Source organism: Cylas formicarius, unplaced genomic scaffold (assembly GCF_029955315.1).
Source record: "Cylas formicarius isolate icCylForm1 unplaced genomic scaffold, icCylForm1.1 PGA_scaffold_1__22_contigs__length_36826433, whole genome shotgun sequence".
Lineage (NCBI taxonomy): Eukaryota > Metazoa > Arthropoda > Insecta > Coleoptera > Brentidae > Cylas > Cylas formicarius.
In genome coordinates, this window is record NW_026844264.1 from 24,031,047 (window position 1) to 24,043,149 (window position 12,103).

Consider the following 12,103-nt stretch of genomic DNA (forward strand, 5'->3'; position numbering starts at 1 on the left):
TTTTATTCATTCTTTTCAGTTTCATTTTTATCAATTGTAATTTTGTTTACGGTTTTATTTTTTATGGTTTAACGAGAAACTTCAAATATTTTTTTTGGCACTGAATTTGTTTTCTGGCATAAATGGAATGTAAGTACAGCTTTTCCTATTGCTTCTTCCTGAGATACATTTCCATAATTGACCAAGAAAGCAATGCGAGGCTGCATTCCAATCTTCAGCGCCAAGATCGACAGATATATTTGAATCAAACTTTATCTTCTAGCTTCTACAGACTGCTGATCTTGTGGAAACAGATTTTCTGGATTTCTCATGAGCCGTGGAAGTTTTGGTTAGGAAAAGTTTTTTTGAATTATAAAATTATATTACAATTTTATTGTATTACCCTTCCGCTTTGAAATGTGGGTGTTTATGTTGCGGCTATGTACACGGGAATTGAGAAGCATCGATCTAAACTATGCTAAACAGGCCGTAATAAAGGCACAGGTTAACGTAAACGTAGGAGTAATATTATGTGAACCTCACAATGTGTTCACATGTTCATCAACGATTCAACAGCTGCGCCTACAGTCCATTCTGTATAATAAAATACGTCGGTTCATTATCGTTGCCATCGATACAGACGTTCGTGTAGTTTACCTAGTTTAACGACGGCCCGGTTAAACTTTGAATAAATCTCGGTGGCTATGCAAATTTCGCATCTACCAATGGATCGAATTATTTCAACTTTAGTCCACGGAAATGGTGTTTTAATCTAACACGATTTTTTTCCTTTAGTTTGTCGAATACGTCCGTGCAATAATTTCTTTAGTTATTTCTTTGTTATATTCTTCTTCTGCAGTGTTGTTTTTTTAGCTTCATTGGTGAGGAAAAACATTACAGGAGGGAGCAGGAAATTCAAAAATGGCGGCCAGAAGTCCAAGTGGTTTAGCGAGCCCTCTTTGGATATTTAGAAGTTCATTTAGTATTCACCTGAAGGCGAGAAAGACTACGTTTGCGTTTGATTACCCTTGAGTTTGCTGCCGTAGGGTACTTAAAAGCTATTTTCCTTATGTTGAATTCAACTCGATAAGCTGGCTTAAATAATTTATTACTAGTGACTATTCCATTTCCGTGTCCCATTCACTTACATGGTTTCCACTTAACAGAAGCGACTGCAGTCATTGTGACACCCAAGTAAGTATTCAAAGTTGACCTTGCTTTCGTTTATAATTTCGGTAGGTAGTCGACATCTGTTGCTGACTAGATTAACATGGGTTAGCTGTGCTATTTTTTAACAGCTGGATTGATGACTGACCCTGTGCAGTCAATTTGTTTTTGAACAGCGAAAAATCCCTGTTTGGAACTTGACTCCTAGCTCGATTTATATATTTACTTCGTCATTGTGACTCATTCTTGCTCTGTCTTGTCTGAATGTAAGATTCGTAGCTGGGAATCCACAGTATGTGTCTAATTGTTGTTAACATTGAATGTCGACATCAAATAAATAAAATATATAAATAGAATGAATATTTCATTTCATTCAATCAATAAATAATTTCACGGAGTGTTGTCTTACCGTATTAACATTGATTGCGATTTGAATTCCTGCAGATATTCAAACAAATACAAAAAACTTGCCGAAGCAAACACCATAAAAATGTTTGAAATATTTGATTCGGTGAAAACTGAATCACGTATTAAAGGGTTCATATAAGTAACGGAATTGGGATAATCGCCATAATGTTGTTAATAAGCAGGTGTGCCGAATAACTCACGGTAGACTGAACACCCTGGTTCCGTTTATGTTCATAATGTTAGAAATTAATGGAAAAAAATATTGAGTAATTTTAAATATCACAAAAATTCGTAAATTTATCCCTAGAATTTATTCTCAATTAATATTGTGTTATATTTGCTTCCGTTAATTTCAAAATTTATAACCTTAGAGAATAGCCGGGCAGCAATTTGCAGCAAGAATCAGGCTTGACAATTTTGGTTTATTCGCTTCTTAGTTTATTGTTTTTATTGTTGGATATTGTTAAAAAAAAATTGAGGAAACGCTTTTTAGTAGCAAAAAAAAAACAAACTTCAATCATCTTTATCAACAGATCAAATCAAAGCTAGATAATAACCTTTTTCTAAAATTTAATTGGGTTTGGGGAGGAATCTCTTGTTAATTGTACAAAAGCTATGGCGTGTCATATTTTTCTAGAATAATATCAATATATTACACTCTTTAGTCCCATTGCAAAACAATGAGCACTGCGATATAAGTGATGTTCAATCGTAAAAACAAGTTTAGTTTATTTGCAATGTTTAGCAGCTAAAAATGTTCTTTGAACATTTACTCATTTTTGGGTACCTTATATGTTGCTGTATTTACTAAGAATCTTAGGCAAATTTATAGCAGCAACCAATTAGTAAATCATTAAAATCGGGAGAAGCCACCAAACCTGAATAATTAGTGTCTAATTATTTAGAGATATTGTGTCACTCCGGTCATGAAACGCCGCACATGATGGGCCGGATATGATCAGCTGATGTCAATTTACGCGGCTGTGTGCAATTAAAATGTCTATTTTGGATGGCGAGGAAAATTGCAGCAGCATGATACACACATATAATTTTAAAGTCTCGATATCGCCTTTTGATGTTTTTTATAGTAGCTGGGTTTGTGATGAATAATTATATATAAACTGTTCGTTTTGAATATAATGTGTTTCTTTAATATTTTTGCTCCATATCGTTCCCTTCAATAATTTTGAATAAAATAGGATGGAGGAAATTTATTAAGTGAAATAAATAAATAATGATTTTTTCACTAAAAAATTTAAAATCCTTAAATTGGAATGTATAATAAATTTTGAAGACGTTTTGAAAATGAATTAAATGAAAATATTTTTTTCTATCGCTGTGTTTGTGTCGGTGCTTTCGTGTCACAGCCCCGTGCCATGTTTTTAATATTAATATCCAAATTCAGAGTATTCACTACAAACCAGTAGATAAATAAGATAAAGATAATAAGATAATAAGGGTAATCTATTCTATTTTTTATCAGAAAAAGAAACCCTTTGTCCCCAATATGTTTTAATTAAATTCAAAAACCGAACATTATTATCGATCTAAAACAATCTTCAACTATCAATAGGTCACTTCCAAACAATTGGGATGAAATGATCCAAATTAAAACATTTAAAATTTAAATGCTAACATGAACGTTACAGACAAAACAATAGAGTCATATCGTTTACACAACTTGTTATAGTGTATAAAGCAGACAAAGTGAGAAACGATAATATTAATAATTTAATATTATTTATTTAATAATATGAAATATTAAATTAATTCACAGTCACTATACTGTAATTATTAATTTAGTGTATTATTTTTTGTCCCTTGTGACATTCAATGTACTTTAGTTCCCCAAGTATACATGGTAAAAAAAAAGAATTTAACGAGAGGCAATTTCTTTCGATTCATCATATGCAACCAAATTGCCTCATACAGTTTATGGGATGTTATCTTTATAATTCCATACACAAGACAAAAATAATCATGATAGTACCAGTGATCCAAAAAAATTTCTTCTTAATTTAGTTGAAAGATCATGATATAACTAAGTAGACAGGTGTTTTATCGAATATCAGGCCCAGTCGTATAAAAAAATGCAAATCAACGTTGTACTAATGAAGGGTCTAAGTCGAATTAAATAATCCTTCATTTCTCAGTTCTTAGCGGAACCGATTACTTGCTAATTGCAAATGGTACAAATGGCGGGTAACCTCATTGCAGTTGGGGCATGTAATATTTATTTATTTATTTATTTTTATTCAAAAATACGGAGCGCCTTAAAGTAATTATTGAAAGAATTTCCTGGTCGTTGTTTTTTAGGATGGGTTTGAGCTACTTTAATACTAATTCACCAAATATGCTTAAAGCTAAAAACACTAAATGAAGTTTTACAGAAAAACTCGACTGTAATTCCGTGGTCAAAGCCCCAGATGGGCCGCGTGGGTGTCGACCGTAAAACCGTTAGCCATCTTCACCTGAATCACCTTATCAAGTCATCGCATCAAACGGTATTTTTAAAACTTGCTGGCCTCCAGCATACCCGATTCTTAGTACCAGTTCGATTAATATTTGTGCAAATAAAACAGTTTATTTCTTTTCTACATTCCCACTTATATATCCCTTATTAAAAATCGTTCTTCCGCGAACAAATCTGTGCCAGACACGGACAACATTATATAGATTCGAGCCAGTTTCCGTTGTAACTCAACCGTTTGATTTGTAACAAATGACTTATAAAACTTTCGACTGTTTACTTTACCTGTAGCTTTAGAACCTGGTTTTATGCCCAAAGTTCTGTTAAAAAAATTTACGATGTCAATGAAGTAAATACAAAAATTCAGAAATTGTAAAGTCTGGTATTAAGTAGCACTTAAAGTGACCCAATATTGAACTTTTTTTTATTTGTGTTTAAGCTGATGTAGAAATCGTAATGCGGCAGGATATATGAGAACAGGGTTTTACGATTTTTGTGCTATTTGTGCAATGTTGTTAAATTCATTTTGTTTATTTTATTTTCTTGTTATTTCCGTTTATATTGACGGATCAAAGTTTCGTAATTTAGCTGAACTTACCAAGCGAGCCCTCTTCTCCGCGTTTTTCGGATAGACAACCTAAAATTATAGAGGAAAATAGAAAAAAATAAAGAAGAATATCAATGAAAAACCAGAAGAAAATAGGGAGTGTTGGGTTAGTGAATAATATGTTATTGCGATGATTGGATACTAGAAATAAAAATGAAATGTGGTAAACCATTTTCAAAAATCAGTTTGGGTAATAAAGGCCATGCAAGACCAACTAACCTAACTCGTGTTATGGGGAGAGTTAATCCAGGTGGATCCAATCCGATTTAATTCGATTTAATGCAATTTGGGATAACCTGAACTTACTCTAATATATCAATAAAAAAAAATAAGTTTATGTATCGTTTGCCATCTCAAAGGTTATATAAAGAACTTAAGGAATTAAGCTACTCTAGAATCCTATAGTATTTGATATCCGTGTCCAACTAAAGCACATTAAAAACGTGTTCACGCGAACTCAAAATCGTTTTGTGCCTCGATGGCCGTTAAATTATATGATTGTTTCTCGAAAAAACAGAATCAATTACCTACAGGAAACCCAACTGGATGAGCGTTTTTGTTTCTGAAAAACAAAACCCATTTAATTACGTTTTGTGTTTTTTCCTCCGTTCGTTCGGCGAAATAAGTTTTTGTATTGAGTGGATTTTACGATGGATTAATTATTCCACCTTAATTGATTTTCTCGTAGTTTAGTTTAATTCGTCTCTCGGGGCGGTTTTTAAAACTTTAACACGTCGCCTTTTGTTTTCAGACGAAAAGCTGGGTAATTTCGATCGAAGGCCCCATCTGCTGGATTTTTGGTGAGTCTTATTTCCTAATTAATTATGAATCCTTGAATTTTCTTACTTTCGGTTGTTAGTTCATTTCTATCTAGAATCCCGAACCATAACGTTGCATTCAGATCTTATGATCCATTATGCCCGCACTACTTCGCTCTCTTAGAAAAATCCTGTACTTTCGAGTACCTCTTTCATCAGACTCAATAGTTTAATTCAGTTCCTAGTACATCTTGGATCAATATTGAAGAACGAGATAAATAATTCGCTTAGGGAGCAGGCGACTGAGAGTACTAGGAACTGAATTAAGCTATTGAGTCGCGGATCAGTCTGTCCGCCTTTTCATTGACTTCAATACCTAGAAGACCAGATATAAAAACGAAACTGACAGACTTACATTTCATCAGCCTTGTCAATATTCCTCTGCAGTCAAATAATAGTCCCGAGCTTCCTTCCAAGAGCTCGACTGTCACTGCAGGCGCGCTTGTCCGATTACCCTCTGTTTAGCTTCTCATGAACACACATATCGCATAAATCTCCGTTTCGAGTACAACGAAATAGATCCTCGGAGGTACAAATCATTGTGCTTTAGGAGAACTACTCTATACTTTAACTCCTGCCAGTCCACCAAACGTTCTTTGGTGGACGGTAACATGTATCAAAGTGCAGCTAGCCGCTTCATAGAAAGGGCATTTTAGTTTAGAGGTTAGTTTTTTCAATACAAATTAAGAATGACAGTAATTAACCGGTGGTACTAGTTTGCCTCTCTCTACACACTACAAAAAGTAATAATAATAAAAAAAAAATTTCGGCAAGTCACAGCTTAACTAAATAATAACTATCATTATTTCGAAATTCTAGAGGCTTATCAAGTAACCAACGCAAATTCCATTAGTGGTGCTATGTTGGACTCTATTACGTATCATATTGTCAAAGCATTGGAATACAGTGTTATCGGTGTTATGTTAAATAAATCCTGATTAATTCAAAAGCACTCAAAATTTTCTTTACAACCAAGAAATTGTCTGTGGCTCCAGAAAATTATAACACTCCATTGTATTTTGTTCAACAATATGTAGTTTTAAACCCAGGAAAGCTTAATTTTGTTGGTATTATCTGCTTATCGAGACTTTAGCGAAATTAAAATTAAAATGCAATTAAGAAAAAAATGTATTTATTGTTATTATATTATTGCACTTTAATGTTCCTATACTCTGGTTTAATAGTTTTGTGGTTATTGAACCACTATTTGTAATTTATTTTTATGTACGATTGTGTGTTATCTTATGTTGCAAGGATATCAAACCAAGCTTCCGACGATATTTGGAATTGGCACCTTATAAAATTGCAGTTATAGTCACTAATCTGGAACTAGCAAATCTTGTTTGTCATCGAAACTTATAAGCATCTGAAGTTTTTACTTTTTACTAATTCATTCAAATTGGTTGGTTGTTATGAAAAAATGAACATGAAATATTTACCGCATTTTCAGAACATTTGGCAACATTACTTAGAAGTTGGTATCGAAAACACTTGTCTGAAATGAAAACACTATACTGGGTTTTTCACTTAAAACTCCGCACACCAATAACTCCAAAACGAAAAGAAATATTTAATTTATGTAAAAAGTAGTCAAAGTGTGGGGTCAAGTAGATATTTCCTAAAGTTTAAAAAATTCGACGCCTGCAAAGAGCTGGGAGTCGCGACGGGTCGAAAAATTATTCGATTGCAGAGACTTTGGAAATACGCGCATACAAAAGTACATATTATTTAAAAACTTTTTTGTTATTTACTCAAACTTATGTACTTTACCCGTTTCTAAGTTATACCGATTTAAACATTTCTTGATTAATAAAAAATGTGATTAACGCTTATTTTTACAAGTATACCATGAATGTTAGTTATTATGGCAACCATTGTTGTCGCAGTTGTTTTAAGTGCAATTACAAACAATAGATTTCAACTATTTTAGTATGATTTTATTTATTATTTTTTATCGATTTAGTTCTGATAACATAAAATAAATAAATAAATAAATAATAAATAAATAAATGAAAAAACAGTAAAATACCTACAAGTTAATAACCAAAATTATTATTGCAATTAACTGCATAATAAGACATTTAAAAAAATTTGTTCAAAATTATGTCCATCTGCTCGAACACAACTATCAAAAACTTTTAACAGATGAGCTTGGGTCACTTGTAGGAGAGTCCTTCTTGTGATAGCGGCACACGCTGCACTAATTTTGTTAACGAGATCAGCCATATCTTCTTCTAGATAACGTTTTTTAGGTAGCCCCAAAGAAAATAATCTGGTGGTGTAATGTCGGGGGACCTCGCCGGCCACCTTACCGGTCCATTAGTACCAAACCATCTATTGGGATATTCTCGGTTCAAATACCTCGTTACTATTTGGGCATTATGTGCAGGCGCTCCATCCTGCTGTAGCCACATATTCATTCTAGTGTCAAGAGGCACTTCTTCTAATAGTTCCGGAAGTGTAGTTTGAAGAAATCTTAAATAGCGATCTGCATTTAAAGTTCCTTCGTAAAAGTAAGGTCCAATAAGGAATCCATTTAATATGCCGCACCAAACATTGATACTAAAAATTCGTTGGTTACCTCTTTCTGTAATCCAACGAGGATGGTTTTCGGACCAAAAACGACAGTTGTTATTTTGAAATCGACTTTCGTCGCTCCATAAAATTTTCGAGAGAAAATTTGCATCTTGGCTATACAAATCGGACAATGTCGCTAAGAAATACATTCTTCTAGCATAATCGCCTGGTTCTAGTTTATGAACTAGTTTACTTTTGTACGGGTGAAAAGAGTTTCTATGTAGAATTCTCCACGAAGAACTTATGGTAACACCGGTATTTTCTTTTATCTCTGATAGGGATATCTTGGGATTATTATTAACCTGCTGAATTACAGCAGCAGTATTTTCATCATTTGTAGCCGTCCTGTTCCTATCTCTTTTAGGTTTTATGAAGCTGCCATATTCTCTTAAGTTTTTACATAAACTTGAATAGGTTTTTGCATCGGGGACTCTTCTATGCGGATAACGCCGTGCGTAAACTCTTTTTGCTTCTCTACAATTGCATCTGCATTCTCCAAACACCAGTAACATGTCTACTTTTTCCTCATTGCTAAATTGCACCATTTTCACATAATAATTCTTAGTTTTTTTTAAACCGAACAAATTTGGATATTTCTTGTGACAAAATTTGACAATTTTTTGATACGGCAATAACAACTTACGTTTGTAATTGCACTTAAAATAACTGCGATAACAATGGTTGCCATAGTAACTAACATTCATGGCATACTTGTAAAAATAAGCGTTAATCACATTTTTTATTAATCAAGAAATGTTTACTTTAAATCGGTATAACTTAGAAACGCGTAAAGTAAATAAGTTTGAGTAAATAACAAAAAAGTTTTTAAATAATATGTACTTTTGTATGCGCGTATTTCCAAAGTCTCTGCAATCGAATAATTTTTCGACGCGTCGCGACGCCCAGCTCTTTGCAGGCGTCGAATTTTTTAAACTTTAGGAAATATCTACTTGACCCCACACTTTGACTACTTTTTACATAAATTAAATATTTGTTTTCGTTTTGGACTTATTGGCGTGCGGAGTTGTAAGTGAAAAACCCTGTATAGACTCAATAATATATTTGCAACCTTATTTGGTTTATATATTTGCAGTTTATGTTTTATCTAAAAATTACTCTAGTTCTCCAATATTGCAGTTAGTAAGCATTATAACTATTATTATGGTTCATTAAACGTGTTTTTCTACAACAAATCTAATTAAAAAAGGCTTCGTTAACCTACCCCAGCACTGTATTAGCATTAAAAGGCAAGTTATAATACCCGATAAGCTTGTGTATTAAAATACTTTTAACGAAGTTAATGGTTTTGTGTTAATAAGCAATTTAAAACCAAATAGTGTGCTGTTACAGAGACTTAAGAACAGTTGAACACCGAATATTCGACATTGTGACACTATTGTGGTGAGTAATTGCTGTTTTATTATTAGACGAAAATAAAATGAAAACGCTACCGATATCCTTTGTTACTTCTGAGCTAATTCGAATCACTGTATTGGTGTCGAATTAGGACACACTGTGCCATAAAATAAAATTAGAAATACAGTATACTGGCGAGTATGTAAAACGCTGGGACATTTGAACGGGCAAAATTTCGTATTGCCGCATTGATTTGAGTATTCTCGTATTATATGAGAATGGATAAAAAATAAGTATGTTTGATACTAATATTTTCGTCAGTTTAGAATAAATGCTCTTGGTGAACTAGAAAATAGACAAATTTTGAAATGTCTTCTGCGACGATGCGGTATGTGTTGTTAACTTAAAATTTCACGTGAGAATCTTCCATTCAAATCAGATTCACTGATGAAATATTTAAAGGATTATTTATGAATTAATAATTAATCTCAATCAGTTAAATTTATTTCATTAACGTCAAACGCAAATTGCGATAAAAATTTATTTTATCACATTAAAACGAATAAAAATATATTGAGGAAGTAAGTAAATGCTAGATTATTGTCTATTACTAAAAGGAAATTTGAAGACAAAATGTAATATAGTTTTATAATAAAACTGGAAATAATACAGTATTTGTTTACACAATTTCATTAAATTGATTGAATTGATACACTCCAAATTTTGCAAATAATAAATTAAAATTTATAGACAAATAAAATTGGTTCTAAGGTTATTATATTTATCCTTCGCTGCTTGACATTTACGGAAAGAAAGTCACTAGATAATGACAAATCAGGCCGCCATGGTTAAAGCTTTATTTGGTCCGGACCATTATCCAGACTTAATAAAGATCGTGTTTGAGTTAAATACCGACAATATGGCCCAAATACAAGTGGAGGGCAGAAAAACACGCAAAATACTCATGCAGACAGGAATAAGATAGTGCGACAGCCTGAGGCCATATCCTTTTCTATCAGATTATGAATGAGCTAATATCTGAAGTGAAGAAGATTGGAAAGGGATATCGCCTAGGGAACAAAGAAATAAAGATAATCTGAAATGCGGACGATGACATGTTGATATCGGAAGATGAAGACAACCTACAGAGAATACTCTTCAAATTCGAAAACATCGCATTCAAGTAGAACATGCAGAAATTGGTAGCAAAATCTAATTCACTAACAATATCAAAAGAGCACAGAAGATGTACATTGGCCATATACAATGAACCTGTAGAGCAGGTCATGCAGGTCATGAGTTTTAATTATCTCGGAGCGTCACTAGCAGCAGAGATCTCCAAAACGAAGTAAAATGCCAAACAAGCGAGGCAGCCTTAATAGCAGGGTACTTGCGAGATGTAATATGGTGAAACAAACATATGACCATAGAAGGTAAAACTCGCGTATATAAGACCTATGTGAGACCCATTATGAAATACGGTGTAGAAATAAGAGCGGAAAACTCGAGTACAAACAGATTCATCCGAACAGCAGGGATGAGAACTCTAGGATCTATAACAAGCTGAGGGACTGAGGAGGGATCAGATAACTTTGCGGTGTCCTTGATATTGTACGATGGTCCCGAAACAGAAGGCGCGAATGGAGGGATTATGTTGAACGGATGGATGACCACAGACTGCACAAAAATTGCAAAAGATAGTCTCCCAAGATCGAGCAGACCTCCTGGACGTTCCCCCATACGATGGCATGAGAGCTGGAGCTCATCTTCCCAGCTACGTCTCTGACTACAGAGTACAAGGAAAAAGCCTTATAAAAAGAAGAACAAGAAGAAGAACGATCACCAGATGGCGACGATTTAACTTATATTGTGAAATGATTGATAATAGCGGGTATTATGGAAAAATGTGAGTCGATAGGTAGGTATAGAAAAAAAAAATTAATGCGGAAGCGGCACAATAGGTTGCTACAATAAAGTAGATCAATTTCAATCAAAGTAGTCAATTTCGCAAGATTTTAGAAAAATTATTGTATGAAATTAGCACTTATTCTATTTACTAAACACTTAATGACGCGTTAAAGTCAAGTTTTAATATTATAGAGGCGATTGAAAGATATAGGGCTCATAGGAAAAGACGTTTTTTTTTTTAAGTATTTTCCAATAAGTTGGTATTAAAATTATAATCGCTGTGTCATGTAAGCATTTTTTAGAGGACTCGTATTATGTACAATATATAGGGGGTTGATTTAGACTTGAACATATTTAAAAATATTTATCCTTCGATTTTATGCTCGATTTTAGGTAACTATTTTTTTTTCCAATCAATGAGATATTCAAAATATCAAAATATTCTTCTTACTTTAGAAAAAATATTGTATGAAAAGTCAATTTTTAATTCTATAGAGGCGATTGAAAGATATGGGACTCGTGGGAAAAGACGTTGGAATGAGGTGGCGTGAATACCGTGTCAAATGATGTAATGATGTAAATTATGTAACACACTATCAATTTCTTTTCCAATCAATCAAATATTGAAAATATCAAAATATTCTTCCGAAAAATCATGCTTTCAAATTATATCCATTTATGATTGTAGTATAATTCTTGCATATTTGAATGTTTTGTTGTTTTGTCTGGTTAACGGGTTAAGAACAGAGATTCCAAAAAACAACATCACGACTAAATTTTAACCCAGTCAACTTAAATTAGAGTGAATGAAAG

At 33.2% G+C, this 12,103-nt stretch overlaps 1 protein-coding gene across 2 annotated transcripts in view; it reads left to right on the forward strand.

Annotated features, from left to right (window-relative positions):
* Window positions 1-12,103, forward strand: part of LOC132697193 (LIM domain only protein 3) — a 304,634-nt gene that overhangs the window by 175,826 nt on the left and 116,705 nt on the right. For both annotated transcript variants that reach the window (XM_060662501.1, XM_060662499.1), the window contains one exon: window positions 5,383-5,431. The gene's annotated coding sequence lies outside the window, so the exon portion shown is untranslated. The remainder of the gene's footprint in view (window positions 1-5,382; window positions 5,432-12,103) is intronic.